This window comes from Dermacentor albipictus, unplaced genomic scaffold, assembly GCF_038994185.2.
Source record: "Dermacentor albipictus isolate Rhodes 1998 colony unplaced genomic scaffold, USDA_Dalb.pri_finalv2 scaffold_15, whole genome shotgun sequence".
NCBI classification, from domain to species: Eukaryota; Metazoa; Arthropoda; class Arachnida; order Ixodida; family Ixodidae; genus Dermacentor; species Dermacentor albipictus.
Genome location: NW_027225569.1, coordinates 13,524,780 through 13,540,158, shown reverse-complemented (window position 1 = coordinate 13,540,158; position 15,379 = coordinate 13,524,780). Strand labels below are relative to the sequence as shown.

General features: G+C 48.9%; 1 protein-coding gene across 1 annotated transcript in view; it reads left to right on the top strand.

Annotated features, from left to right (window-relative positions):
* The window catches only part of LOC135916399 (uncharacterized), a 208,680-nt gene that overhangs the window by 84,155 nt on the left and 109,146 nt on the right, over positions 1 to 15,379 (top strand). The gene's annotated exons all lie outside the window — the stretch shown is intronic.

The window sequence follows — 15,379 nt, the reverse complement described above, 5'->3', positions numbered from 1 at the left end:
CGTGCATGGGTTATATACATTTTTTCGATTGCCTAAATCGCAACGCCTCCTGCCCGTAAGTCCATGTGCTGTTCACAAACAATTCCAATATACTAGCCGGCTTGAAGGAATGTTTTTTTAACGCGATAGCGTTAAGGAACTCGTGTCACAGAAAAGTCGGCGTCGGCGGCGTTGCCCGTGAGCAAAAAATGGCGGAAGGCAATTCATAAGTAAAAATTGGAGGACGCTTAAGCTTCGCCTTCAAGAGTGGAACGCGACAGCGTTCCCGTCGACCCGCCAATGGGTGTAAGACAATGGACTACAGGGCAGCCATCACTTACGAGGCACCCCGCATCGGACGCGGTGAGCCTCGAGCCATATGTTCGAGCAACGCGGCGTTCGGCGCAGTAACGAAACGTGCGCCTGAGCAAGCGGAGCGAACCAAAGAACTCGGTATCCCTGAAGAGGAAATGATGCACGCCAGCCAAACATCGTGATCGGCACGGGCAGAGAGATAGACAGATAGTGATCTAAAGAAAGGAAGGACGCTTGATTCTGCAGAGGGAGCAAGGCGAAGCGTTGTCAGGGGAGAGAGTCCGAGCCGCGACAGCTCCAATGCGCGCGTGGCGCGCCATCTGTCGGGGCAGCGCCGTACATGGAGAGGAGGGGGTCTTCTGTGTTTGCCGCAAGATGGCTCTGCGTGTGCGGAAAGCGCAGAAGAAATGCAGCGAAACGCACTTCACTACTCGTGTAATTGCGACTTCTGTAAGTTACATGTTCATAGTTACCGATATACACCGCAGTATTCCACGGCTCGTTTCGAAGGCAACACCGCATTCACTAGAGGCGCGTTTGTACCTCTTGGAAGCATCGAACTCGTGGTAGCGTCTCCGTCTCACACTCCGGAGACCCTGGTTCGATTCCTACCCAGCCCATCTTGAAAGTTGCTTTTTATTTATGGAGTCATGGTCAACGCCGCGGACGCCGACACCGACGCCGACACCGGCTTTTCTGCGACACGAGCTCCTTAACGCTATCGCGTTAAAAAGAAGTTGCAAGATGGGCTGGGTGGGAATCGAACCAGGGTCTCCAGAGTGTGAGACCGAGACGCCACCACGTAGTCACGATTTCGCACGTTCAAATCGGGACATAAGCGCCTCTAGTGAATGCGGTGGTGTCTTTGAAACGTGCCGTAGAATGTTATACTACGGTGTATATCGGTAATTACGAGCATGTAACTTACAGAACTCGCATTTACCCGCGTATCGAAGTACGCTTCCGCTACATTTCTTCTAAGCTTGGCGCGAACGCAGAACCATCTTGTGGAAAACACAGAATACTCCCTCCTCGCAGTGTACGGCGCTGCCCCGAGAGGTGACGCGCCACTCGCCGGCTTCAACGATCCCATCGAGGCATCAGCCCCATGATCGCATCCACCTTCATGGCACGTCGCGGCCCGGCTGTCCGTGCCGATCACGAGGTGTGGCTCGCGCAGATCGTTTCTCCATTCGAGACACCGAGTAATTTGGTTCGTTCCGCTTGCTCAGGCGTACGTGTCGTCATTGTGTGACTCAAGGGCATGCCGAGCAAATCAGTGGGCGGTGCGAACAAGGTGCGATAACGCTATCGCGTACCAGTCTTGAATGCGAAGCTTCAGCGTCTTCCAATTTTCGTGTTCTTATTTAATTTACTATAAAATATCATTATTACTATCAGGGGCGGAGTGCTTGAACGCTGCTTCATGGCCGCCGTGGGCCCGTCCGGCATTGCACGATCTCCGGGATCAGCCCAAGCCCAACTATTTTATTGTTGAAGCACAAACACGAAAAATACATGGAGCCCTAGCAATTCGCAGCTTCGCTGTAACACCGCTTACGTGGTGATAAATTGTACTATGAGCAGAATCTAGCATACAGCAAAAGCATAAACGAACGTCAATTATATTGTCACGTTGGTGTTACGGTCAAGAATTCAATCCTGGTATCACGGCGAGTAACAACGCCTACTCTTTATGGGGCGAACGCATGCACACGAAAATAAGTTGCACTTCGACGAAACGATAGTGTCACGCACATGCGTCGATCGCCGAAATCTGTTTTCTGGGGAACGCGCATCCGCTATTTATACACGACACGTCAAAGATTCCAGCGCAATCGCTTGAGCTCGCGTGCCTTTCTTAATTTACAACACCACGCGCGTTCCGCGTGCAGCCTCTTTACACCAAGTTCGGAGACAGCATAGACAGCAGGTAGAATCGGTGACAAAAACAGACAGGGTTACTTCCACCATAACATACCATACATTCACATGCATAACATAACATTCTAACATAGCTTACATTGAAGCATGCCTTGTGCCGAGCATTAATTTTAACAGTTGTTAGCAGGGGAAATGGCGGTCACTGGGAAGAGTATGAACAAATGCGCCTGTAAACGCCCCGCTCTTAAAAGCATCATCCCAATGTTACGAACATACCACAAGAAAGAAAAACTGAACCGACGTAGTAAACAAATAAAATGAATGACAGAGTGGATGTCCACAGAAGCTTTTGAAAACCACCAATACAACTGCTGAGAGAGAAATGCAATGCTTTATTGCTTGGAAGTAATGGAAGTGGCGATCACTTTTTGGTGGCTGTGGTACACTGTTACAGGTTTCGCGACCACTTTCGCTACATTCGCTGCCAACACCAAATCCAAGCTCCACTTATGCCTCGTGGTTGGTTTATTTGGGTCGCTCTAGCACGCAAGTCCAAAGTGGTTCCTGTAAAACGAGAGGAAACAGTCCTCTTTTGGGGTTTCGCAATGTCTCGAGCTCTCTGGTGCGGACATCCTCATCTTGCATTCACTTTATGAAAGTCTTCCCGAAATCGACGGATGCGCACCTTGCCTACGTAGCCTATCGTGCGCAGAAAGCAGATGCTTCCATGCAACGGTTTCACTACGACAACTTTCTATTCACCTTGCTCGGCAGTCCTAACTATGCGTCGCCTACCCATAGCGGTACTGTTACAACAATAATATCGGTTGCTAGGCTGGTTCTTCCATATATGAAAGGCTAGTGACGTCACTTTCAACGTGGCAAGCTGCCGTTGCCGCGGCACTTTGCGGAACAATCATCTTAGCGGAAAACGTATGCGGAGACCGTTAGGTTCATCACATTATAATGGCATCCACGGCGACGCTGTTATTGGCTGAATGCATTAGGCTCGATCTCACAGGCCAGTGCGCCAATACGACAATGAACCTTGTATCATCGGAAATAATGTCTAAGTCGCTTTTCACTGAGTGCATGTCGCCATATTGGGGTTGAAACGCAAACACGGTTGCCGGCCTGGTACTCCACTTTGCGTCGTTGAAGAGTGTAATCTCGGCTGTGTGTCCCTCGCTGCTTCCTGATGCGCAGGCGTGCGAACTGCCGGGCTTCTCGGCACCCTGTAGACCAGTGGTGATGCCAGGATTCTTATCGCGCTGAGGTGTGGTAGCATGATGTGGAGAGAGGTCGTCGTGTTCCCTCCGTAGACCAGCTTGAACGGTGTGATCTGCGTTGTATTGAACTGCCAAGCTGTAAAGGAAAAGTTACGTATCAAAAGATGGCATCCCACGTTTCGTGTTCGACGTCGATGTATATTGTTATGATGTCTCCAGTGACTTGCTTAGGCGTTCCGTGAGGCCAATCGTTTGCGGTTGGTAGGCGGTTATCCAAGAGTGATTTGTCTGACCGTAATTCAGGAAAGTTTCGGTAAGCTCCGCCATAAAAGCCACTGCTCTATGGTTGATGAGGACTCGTGGGGCGCCATGGAGTTCAAGGATGCTTTCCACGAATAATAATTGCCACTTTGGCCGCACCACTCTTGGGCAGGACCATGCTTGGGTTTTCGCGCAGCGGTGAAGGTAGTCGGCAGCCGTGACGATCGACTTATTCACAGATGTTGACAGCGAACACGGCCCCAATAAGTTCATCGCGTTCCGCTGAAACGGTCGGCTGAGAGGCTAGATCGCTTTTAACAATCCTGCTGGCCTTGTTCTTGGTGTCTTGCGTCGCTGGCAGCATCACTACGTCCCTACGTAATGGGCGATGCTGGCGTTCAGGCACGGCCAGAAATACTCTATCGGGAGCTTATTGAGCTTACTGGAGAATCCAAGGCGCCCTGCCATTAGGAGAAGGTAAATAACGCCTGGAACCCAGCAATGCTGAAGGCGTAATGAGAAGCTAGGTGGCACGACTTGGCGAAAAGTGTTTCTTTTCGAACACGTTGTTCCGCCGTTTTGTTACCCTCCAGACAAGGTCAGTCTTCCCTTCCAGAAGCTCCACAAGGCTTCTTAGTTCAGTGTCTGCTCCCTATTGTTCGGTGAACTCTTTGGACCTTTTTTCTTATCAAGGACTCAAGAGTAATTGCGTAAGTCTTCTTAAAGCGGTGGCTAAATAGGTGCGCGGAAGAGGAAGTCGCAATCAAGATGTTTCCTATCAGACCTTGTAGATCAGTGACTTCGAACTGCTGCAGTCTGAGGCTTCACCGAGCTAGACACAGTAAATGTTTAAGTTTCCTAGTGAGCACAAGGCGTTGTGGTCGCTCGCTACTTTTAAGGGTCTGCCTTAGAGGTAAGGATAAAATTTTGCCTTTGCTCAAATAATGGCAAGGCAATATTTTTCCTTCACAGAATATTTTATTCTACCTTCGTCAGCGAGCAATCAGCGAAAGCAACAAACATTCCTACTCCGTCTCTTCTCTAAACTTGCACTGCGCTAAGCCGTAGGCTAGTTGCGTCGGCATGGATTTCGCTATCGGCATCTTCGCGAAAATGTGCAAGCAACAGTGTCGACAGCAGGCCTCATTTCAGTTCTTTAAATTCTGCGACGTGCCACATTTGCTTTTGTACTCGATGACACATTTTATGAGATGGGTGAATGCCTGAGCGATGTGGGAGAAGCTCTTGAAAAAAGCGCTTGTATTAGACACAGATGCCAAGAAATCTTCGCCCTCGTTTTGTTGTAGAATAAGATACGGAGAATGAAAAAATGACAGGCGTCCGTTCTCTTCGAGCACATCAAGAAGACTCCTATATTTTAGACTAGAAGGTATGGGAAAGGCGAGAGAGTAGAGAGAAGTGGCGAGTCATAATACACCGTGCCAAACAGGCATTCGTGTACCCCGCACGTGCAAGAACCCGCTCCACACTTGGACGGCACCACCGCACCGCCGGTCGCTGTTCGTAGATTGCGCCCCCCAGTAAGGCACGCAGTTTTGAGGGGTGTCAAGTGTCCAGCGCCTCTGGGGGTTGTCCTCCTTGCCACATCGTCGGCGGCCCCAGCACAGAGAGGGGAGGGGAGCTTGGGCTACAGAATGGAGGATATACAACAACGTCCCCCGGATGAGCGAACTATTATTGAGCTCAATGCTCCACAATCTCCAAGGGATAGAGCAGCTGTATTGGTCGCTTCATCTCGTTTCCCCCCCTTAATACCAGTTTGCAGGACCGCACCCTGCCTTCTGTACCCTTAAATGTTTCCTAAATTCTGGCGGTCTTCCACATGTGGCGTTTCAAACGGTGTTCTGTCAGGAGTACCAACGCGCCTTTCTTCAGTTTACTCGACGTCGTTGATCGGCACATATCTGCCGATATGAGCTCCAATAAGTACTCTTTCCGCCACCGTCTCCAGAAACCATCGGCCATGGCAGCCCGGACCTTCCAGCATCGTGAGAGATGCATGCCACCACCAGGAATTTTGTCCGGCAGCAGGTGTGGAGGAAGGGTCGTGAACTTTCTTTCGACAAGGGAGTGCGCCAGTGACAGCGGTTCTGGCCCTTGAGCATCATCATATATGAAAGTCAAAGGGCATGAGTTGATCACGGCCTCCACCTCATAAAGTACCGTGGTCAGTTCTTCGAAACTCAAGCTACTCCGACCTAACACATTTCTCAGGGCTACTTTCACAGATCGCACCATCCACTCCCAGAATCCGCCCCACCAAGCTGCCCGTTCAACAATAAACTTCCATATTATCTGGTTTCCGGGGAAGTAGGACTACTATTCCTCGACTTGCAAAAGCACGAACATGGCCTTTAGATCCCCGGCTGCACGCTTGAATGTGAGCGCATTGTCCAAACACACGCTCGAGCAAACTCCGCGGCGTGCCACGAAGCGTTTAAAGGCCACGAAGAAGGCCGTAGGCGACAGGTCGCTGACGAGCTCAAGGTGGACGGCGTGTGTCACAGCACAGGCGAAAATAGCGATGTAGCATTTTTTGCTGTCGCGTGACTGTTGACAAATCAAGGGCCCTGCAAAATCGATGCCAACGATGTCGAACGGGTTTCCCTTTGCCACTCTTTCAGCATGAAGCTGTGCTACTGATTCCATAGCTGGAGCGCAACCTTGTTTGTGTCAGATGAGGCACTGCTTGTGTTTTACGGCCTGACGTCCTCGGATAATCCTATACGATTCTCCCAGCTGTGCTAGAGTATCGCGTACGCCCGTGTGCAGCATTCTCAAGTGTTCCTTCCGTATGAGCAGTGACGTGAGAGGGTGATTGCCAGGGAGAACGATGGGATGCTTAGTCTGGCCGTTGTTATCACTGAATCGCAAGTGTTCACCAACTCGCATGAGACCCTCTTTGTCGAAGTACGGGTTGAAAGGCAAAACAGGAGAGCTCTTGTGCAGCGGTCTTCGATTCTTCAGGTTCGAAATGTCGTCGCTACATGCTTCTTCTTGAGCTTTAGCCAGCCAGTATCTTCGGGCGTCGATTACTTCTTCAGTTCGCAATGGGCCGATCGTCTTTGCTTCTGTGTTGTTGCAGTTGCCGACAAAGCGGGCGGACCCACGTGGTTACTCGCAAGACTCGGCTGAATGAACTATAATTATGAACATTGAAAATTGCCACGGATGACGATGATATTATGGGCATTATCGTCACCTTTCGCTCATCCATTTGGCACTCCCCAACCTTCGAGTTCGGCTCACTTATCGTTGGCCAGCGCGTGTCATCCTCCTGAAGCCAACGGGGTCCTTTCCACCACAATTCGCTTTCCCGCAGCGCCGATGGGAGAATCCCGCGGGTGATTAGGTCAGCGTGCTTGTCTGAACCTGGGCAGTGTTTTCAATTCCTGGGATGTGTTAACTCCTGCAACTCTGAGGCTCGGTTTGCCACGAAGGGCTTCCATATGGCAGCATTTCCCTTGATCCAGCACATAGCCACTGTAGAGTCAGTCCAGAGGATGGTAGCAACGCTCTTCAGATCCAAGGCCTTGACAACGTAGTGGCATAGTCGCGTGCCAACAAGGGCTCCCATAAGCTCCAATCGGGGTAGCAAGAAGCGTTTCAAAGGGGCCACTCTTGATTTGGCCATGACCAAGCTGACATTTATTAGTACGAATTAGTATTAGTATTAGTATTAGTCCCACTCAGGTTGCAATATTTCAGGCAAGGGATCGTCCCAACCAATTCCCAACTCCCACAACTTCTGGAACAATATATTTATGCATAATGTTGTGGGAGCAATAAATGCAAAAGGGTCGAAAATTGTTGCCGAGACGTGAGGCACAAATCTCTTGTTGTCGGCTCTTGTGGAGAGGAAGTAGCTGAGTCAAATTAGGTTGCATTCAAAGTGGTCAGTCTGAGCATACCAACCTACTCCCAATAACTTCGCACCTGCAGTACGTCCAGCATCAGCGTTCATTCTTGCCACATTGCCATTCTCTAGGAAGTTGACGAGGTCGCGGTCGTTCGACATCCACTTCTGTAGCCGCATCCATGCTTGAGACAATATATCTTCTGATTCCTGGCACAATATTTTACCCTTGTCATGGCTGTCAACCCCAGTTACAAGGTCGTCCACGTAAAGTTGCTTGCGCAGGATACCCACAGTCTGAGCATACTGTTCCGGCAGGTCTTCAAGATGATGTTGCAACGTTGCAGCCAAGAGAAATGGGCTCGACGTGGAACCGAACGGCACGCAAGTCATCCAATAGGTCACCACAGCTGGAATTTCTTCCCCCTTTGTTGGCATTATAGGTTCCAAGAGGAACTGCACAGCGTTACGATCGCCCTTTGATAGCGATATTTGGAGAAAGGCCTTTTCGATACCCGCAACGATGGCGATGTTGTAAGTGCGGAAATTAATCAGCAGATCAATGTGCTCTGGGTTTAGGTTTGGGCCACTTTGCAAAACATTGTTCAGTGAGAGGCGATTTTTGGCACTTGATGATGCATCGAATACTGCCCTCAGTTTTGTCGTCTCGCTTTCGTGACGACCAACTGCTTGATGTGGCATATAGTACACCGGACCTGCCGACGTGCCGTAATCCTTGCTGGCTGGCTTTGCATAGTCATTTTCTATGTAGTCTCTTATGCGGGTGTCGTATTCGCAAATCAACGAATCTCCTTTCAAGAGGCGCGTCGTCTGTGCCTTAAGAGTCCTTGCGGCGCACTCGTAGTTGTCGCCAAGCTCGTAAAGCATCGAAATCTAAGGGAACGACACCTTATACCAATCATTCTCAGAGTTGAAGGTTTCTTTATAGTGCTGAAGGACGCGTCTTCGTGAAGAACTGGCTCATGTTCCTTGATACCGATGTCCTCGAGCTCCCAGAAAGACTTTAGCTGTGCTGATATTTCCTTGTAAATTTGTTCACTCACTCCTAACCGCATCACGCCAGCAGCCGAGGAGTAGACTACTGTTGACTTCCATGTGCGGACCTGGCCCTGGACTGTCCATCGGAATGCAGTCTCCACTGCTATCAATTTGGATCTGAGACGCTTAGTGGATACCGTGACAATTTCCCAGAAATGATCAGCGCCTATCAAAAGGTCAATATTATCAATTTCGCGGCCCTGCGAGGCGTCTGCGACTAGGAAGTGAAATCGTGAGAGCTGAAGTAGAACAGAATTTGATGGAGTAGCGATGACATCTGCGCAGATGCACGGAACTTCCAGCGCTCCGACTCGCATCCCTTTTTCCTTCGTACTATTTTCAAAACCGCAGCTCCACTCGACACGTTTTGTGCTTATGATATGGCTGATTGCTCACCAAAGGCAAATATCTTAAGCTGCTCTTCCCTCAGCACCTTTAACTGCAGCTTTTCGGATAAGTTGTAATGAATGACGCTTCGCTGATTGCCACCATCGAGAAGCCTGACAAGTGTACGTTCATGTGGACCCTCTGTCCAAGCACGCGCTGTCGGAAGGAGAAACTGCTGCTGTCTAGTGCACATCAGGTTATCTCCCCTGCCTAATGAGCACTGCAACACCGTGGCTTGCTCAATCATCGGTGACCAGTGACTGCTCTTGCAATGCACCAGTGTCTGCTCTTGCGACGCGCACACCTGAGCCTCTTAGCTTTACGGCAATCACTTGCCGCGTGCCCCCTTGTTGTGCACCGGAAATACCGATTGTCACGCTTCAGTACCTCTCATCCACCACAGAAATCTTTGCATTGCAGTTGCCGGTCTCATTGCCTTTCGAATTACAAAATAGACATCTTGTGATCGCCTTGATCGCGGTGTGCAGTGCCACTGCAGTAGGCATGTTCACCATTTTAATCTTGCCGTTGCGCCTTTCCTCTACCAATTCGGCACTGTTGTTTCTCGGAGCTTCGGCCCACTGTATGATCTCCCACGTCCCAACCTCTTTTCTCAAAAAATGCGAAAGGTCCTCCAGCTCACTTCCCTTGTTCGTAGCCTCATTTTTTCGTTGGTATTCCAGACAAAGGTCGGCAGGCACCGCTCTCTTTATCACAGTCAGTAAGAAAGTTCCATAAGTGCCGACACTCACGCCTAAAGAAGTGAGGCTGCGTGCACCTGTCTCTACTTCGTCGACGAGGCTGCGCGGTTGACCGAGATTCCATGAGTCACGCAATGGCTTGATGTTAAGTAGCCGTAACATGTGGTCTTCTATAATTGCTTCCTTTCTGCCGAATCTCTCCTTTAATAGTGAGAGAGCAACATCGTAGCTGCCTTCCGACAAGTCAAGTCCTGCTACCGCAGCCGCCACCTTTCCTGTCAAGTAGCTGTTACGGTATCTGAATTTGTCTACGTTTGAGTGGTTTTGGTTAGCGTTGATAGTCGACTCAAACTGACTCCAGAACCCTTGCCACTCTCGAAGCTCTCCGTTGAATTTGTTGATTTTGAGCTTTGGCAGCCTTACGGTGGGGCGTATTTGCGAATCGTTTGCGCGAGATTCTTTTTGATCTGAGGAGTTTAGTGTGCGATCGGATAAAGTATTTGTGCAGCTAAAGTAGCGTAGCATGCGTTGTACCTTTGTTTTCGCCACGCTGATCCTTTCTCTGTACATTTCGGAGCATGCAGCTTCCTCTTCGAAAGCTTCACCTTCAACACCTTTTTCTATCTCCCGATCTAGCTCTTTTAGTGAGTTTTCTTTAAGAGAAAACAGATTTATCTTTTCTTACAGCTAGCGATTAATGCGCTGCCGCCCATGGTGAGTTCTTCGTTGAACAGCTTGGCTGTAGATCTTCGCACCACGGCCCTTCTTCACTGGATTCTGTTGATACCCATCTTTTGACGTCTCTATTCCCGGGTTCGGCAGCAAAATGTTGTGGAATAAGAGACGGAGAACTTTTAACGTCTGGAAAAATGACACACGTCCGTTCGCTTCGAGCGCATCAAGAACACTCCTATATTTTAGACTGGAAGGTATGGGAAAGGCGAGAGAGTAGAGAGAAGGGGAAAGTAATACTACACCATGCCAAACAGGCATTCTTGCTCCCCGCACGTGCAAGAACCCGCTCCACACTTGGAAGGCACCACCGCACCACCGGTCGCTGTTCGTAGATCGAGCCCGTCAGTAAGGCACGCAGTTGGAGGGGTATCAAGTGTCAGGCGCCTCTAGGGGGGAGTCTTCCTTGCCACATCGTCGGCGGGCCCCAGCGGGGGGGAGGGAGGGGAGGGGCAGGGGGCTTTGGCTCCGGAATGGAGGATATACAATACCTTTTTTGTCGGCAGGCTGCGCAAAGTTTGCGTTGGGGGCTGTTTTCTGCGGATAAGGACGGACCAAGAACGGCGGCTACAATGATGGCTGAGTGGCCGTCGAGAAACACGTCGAGGTCGGTGGTTCTTTGTCTTGCATTTCAGTTAGGTTGTGGCGTCGGATCACGTCTGCGTTGCATTCTGCCACTATTGCTATGTCGCACGTGAATTATTGTTGAGGCGGCGTGTCGTTGTTCCGTTGTCGAGACGGATCTGGAAGCGTCACCGTCAGCGGCGGAATATTTCGGCATTTTAACGAACACCAACCGTACCTCTATCGGTACCTGCTTTCAGTTTTTCGGATAAGGGCTGACGGACTGGCCGCTGCTCGGGCGGCGCAGTGTCCAGACGTAGCGTCTTAGCGATGGCGAACGAAAAGGCCGTCGAGGCCTTCATTCAGTGACTGGGATGTAGTGGCAGTCGGATGTGGCCATTCGCCGAACCTCCGTAGGTCAATCCTCCATTCAGTGAGTGGGATGTAGTTGCAATCGGATGGGGCCATTCGGCGAACCTTCGCAGGTCAATCTCGCGATATCGGCATCGGAAGTAAACATTCAAGGCAGTCCACAGTGATAGGAGAGCCGGCGTTGGTGCGGACTGCACCATACGACTGTCTTACTTGGAAAGTAGCACTGGCAACAGGTGGATGGGCGTGCGGAGAGCGGCGGCTTAGGTCAGCGCTTCCGGCTGTGACTGTGGCAATTCTGGGTGCACTTTGGAAGCTCCAAATGACCGCGGGATCTTTTCGATGACGATGCCATAATCAAACCTCGTGAATATGCGACGTAGGGAGCATTTTTTGTAGTTCTCCACGCACAATGTTCCTCGTGGTCTCTCAGATTCGTGGGGCATATTCGTTAAATTTTGCTCCTCGATGTGAGCAGGTGTCGCTAATATGGCCGAGTGCGCATTTCCAGCGGCCTCTCGATGGTTGTAGCGTCGGTCGTTAATTGCGCAACGGTCCTGTGCGGGTTGCTAAGTACAAAAGCGAAGAGGTTTTGCTTCTCACTTCGCATTAGGAAGCGAAATTTGTTATCTTCAGACATGCCGGCGTCAACGTGTCGAAGACGCTAGTCATATCTTCGGTGTAAGTAGCTAAATAGCGATGTTCTCGTTTGGCAGCTGGATCCGGGCATCTAGCAGAGTTTCGGCGCACGCTTTCCGCACGTTGCTTCTGAAGGTCTTCGGGAAGCCGCATTGAAAAAGGCCCTGCGTTGCCCGGTGAAATGTAGATTCTCGCAACAAGTCCTGGTGACATCTTCCAATGAGATGTGTACAGAATGCAGCTTCTCACTGTTGCAGTGGCAAATGTAGCGATCATTTCTACGACTGCTGCTGCCTTTCCCTGTCTGGAAATGATCATCCACATAAGGTCGGTGGCTCACTGGGCTGCTGCAGCAGGATCGGTGTAGGCGGTACTAGGGCTGTCGTTGCTTCTGTCGTGGACATGTGCTTTATGGTCTTATCGGGAAGTCCGTAATCTGAGAATTTTTGTAGCCTGAAGATAGCGCCATGGTCTGGGACGACGTTTGTGTTGCCTAACAATGCAGGCTTCGTTCATGGCTTTGCAGGGACGTCCGGTACACAAACCCGAAGCTCCACCGCCACATGTCACCACTCCGTACAGGAGCGCATGACAACGTAGACCTAAACATTTTGTGGTATATTATGGAAGGGGAAGGCTTAGGCGACGATAGCCTACTATTTTTGAGAGAGCTTTACTTAGAAAATTACGTTTCCGTTGAATGAGAAGAGATGAGTAGCAAGGAGAAAGTTTATACTAACAAGAGACTGAGGTAGGGGCGCTGTATATCCCCACGGCTGCTTATGATGTACATGGTAACGATTGAAAGGGCGCTAGAGGAAAGTAATATAACGTTTAATCTCTCATAAAAAGACGCGCGTAAAGTAGCAGAGCAGCAGCTTCCAGTTTTTTATGCAGACGACGTTGTGTTGTTAGCTAACAAGCAAAGTGATATGCAACGTCTAGCTATATCTGTGAACAGGAAGGCGAGAATTTAGGTCTGAAATGCAGCGCTAAAAATCAGGTGTTATGATGTTCAGCTAAAACAGTGAACTGATATGGTCTGAAGCATAACTGCGAGTCGGCCTAGTTAGAACATATTCATATTGATACTTTTTGTGCGCAAACAAACAGGGACGAAGAAAAGGGGCAACACAAGGACGAGCGCTGAAAAAGCGCTCGTCCTTGTGTTGCCCCTTTTCTTCGTCCCTGTTTGTTTGCGCACAAAAAGTATCAATACTGATATGGTCAATAAGGGGTCATTAAAAGCCTACCGTGAAAGAATATAAATACCCTGGTTTATGAATAAAGGAATGCAATAGATATGTGGGAACACAGGAACAAACTAACTGTAAAGGCCAAGGGAAATTCGGCCATAATGAAACACAAAGCGCTATGAGGACAGATAGGTACGAAGTGGTACTAGGTCCAGGGTATGTGTAAAATTATAATGGTTCCAGGACTTACACTTGGAGATACGGTGGTTTGCTTTAAATCAGGGGTACAATCAGGACTCGATGGCAAACAATGGTCAGTGGGACGCCTCGCATTGGACGTTCACGGGAAGACCACAATTCAAACTATGCAGGGTGATATGGGTTGTACAAGTTTTGAAGTGAGGGAAGCTCACAGTAAAATAGATTGACCAAGGAATATCGAATAAAGCAAATGGGTTGAGTGAGTGTCCAGGTATTTGTGTACAAATAACATTGATTCACAGTGGAGAAAAAGAAGTAGGAACTTTATCAGCAAGTATAGGACATCTATAATGAGCAGCATGGCAACAAAGAAGGTAAAGCGGAAAATCAGAGAGGTTGAGATAATCTAATGGGTGGCAGCAATAGGAAAGAAATTGCCAAGAGTAACTATACTTAACAGGAAAAACCGAAATCACAGAAGAAACAAGTTATGATAATTCAAAGGGAAGCCTTTTGCTTTTCGAAAGGAGATCACGATTCCTTTGAACACACACTTATAAGGCGAGATAAAGCAAGGAAGAAGAAGCAGGTGCTTGCTGCAGCAAAGCTAGGGAAACGATGGAGATGTGTTATTAGGAGGTAAAGATATCTTCCCAGTGGTCGATTTAAGCATAAAAACGTTTACAGCGCAAACACATGCAACCACAAAGTAAGGGACAGGACACAAGCGCTTGTCCTGTCCCTTACTTTGTGGTTGCATGTGTTTGCGCTGTAAACGTTTTTATGTCAAGTATGCACCAACTCGCCCAGAAAGAAGTTTTAACGATTTAAGCACATCTGGCTTCCTTGAAGCCCTCCCTTGAGATCAGCGAAAGCAGGGGGAAAAGTAAATATGTCCGCACTAGAGCTTACCAACCGGTGATTGGAAGATTCGTGGAAATAGGGAAACGACAAACAACGGAGCCGTAGGAAAACAAAGTTCACAATAGGAGATCAGAAAATTTGGTTATGAGAATTTGTCCTGTTTTTTCCTTTCCTTTTCCGTATTTTTAACGTACGTAGGACAGTAGACAACGTAATAACCGGAGCTTGGTAGGGCAACGCACCTACCCGTTCCAAAGGGGACGTTCACAGAATCGATCCATCCACCCTAGGAAATGGACCGCGGCATGACGGCGAGTCACGCAACTGTTTATTTGGGGAACCTGTACCGATGAAAAAGAGTTACACTTGGTAAAAACTATAGTAACGCGCACATGTGCCGATAGCCTAAATTTATCTCGATTTATACACGAATGGCCTGAGATTAAAACCTTAACGCTGGTGCTGCCGTGTATTCCAGGACGTACAACATTATTCGCGTAGCGCATGGAACCTGGTCGCACAGGGTCCGGTGGCGACACAGACAGCAGATATAATCGACGGCAACAATCGAGAATCATCTAAGGAAGCATGCAAGCGTGCCTTTGCGCCTAGCAATTATTTTAACAGTTGTTATCAGATTAAAGGTGCTTACTGCAAAAAGGATAAACAAGTACGCGCTTCAATGTCAATGTGGGAAATTAAGGAAATTACATTCTGGGGTTTGACGTGCCAAAACAATGATATGATGGTGACGCGCGCCGTAGGGGAGGTAACTGTGAACTGAAACAAAGCCTATACTAAGCATCTGCTTAGTGTTTTGTAGATGCGAAGGAAATTCGTAAAAAGAACCACAGATAATATGCCCTTGGCCTTCGTCTGCAAAAAGAAAGAAGGAAAAAGAGTCAGTGCAGGTGTTAGCCTTTAATATTGAAAAAATAGTGGGTATCGTGAACATCGCATTCTCATTGCGAATTTGAAACAATAATTGTACACCTTATAGAGGTGAAGATACGTGAATAATGTGACCCTGATGGCCAAAAATTCTGCCGAAACTTTAGGTAACTCTTCTGGCAAAAGGGAACACCTCATCTCACGTCTATTGTAAAATGTGGTACAGCC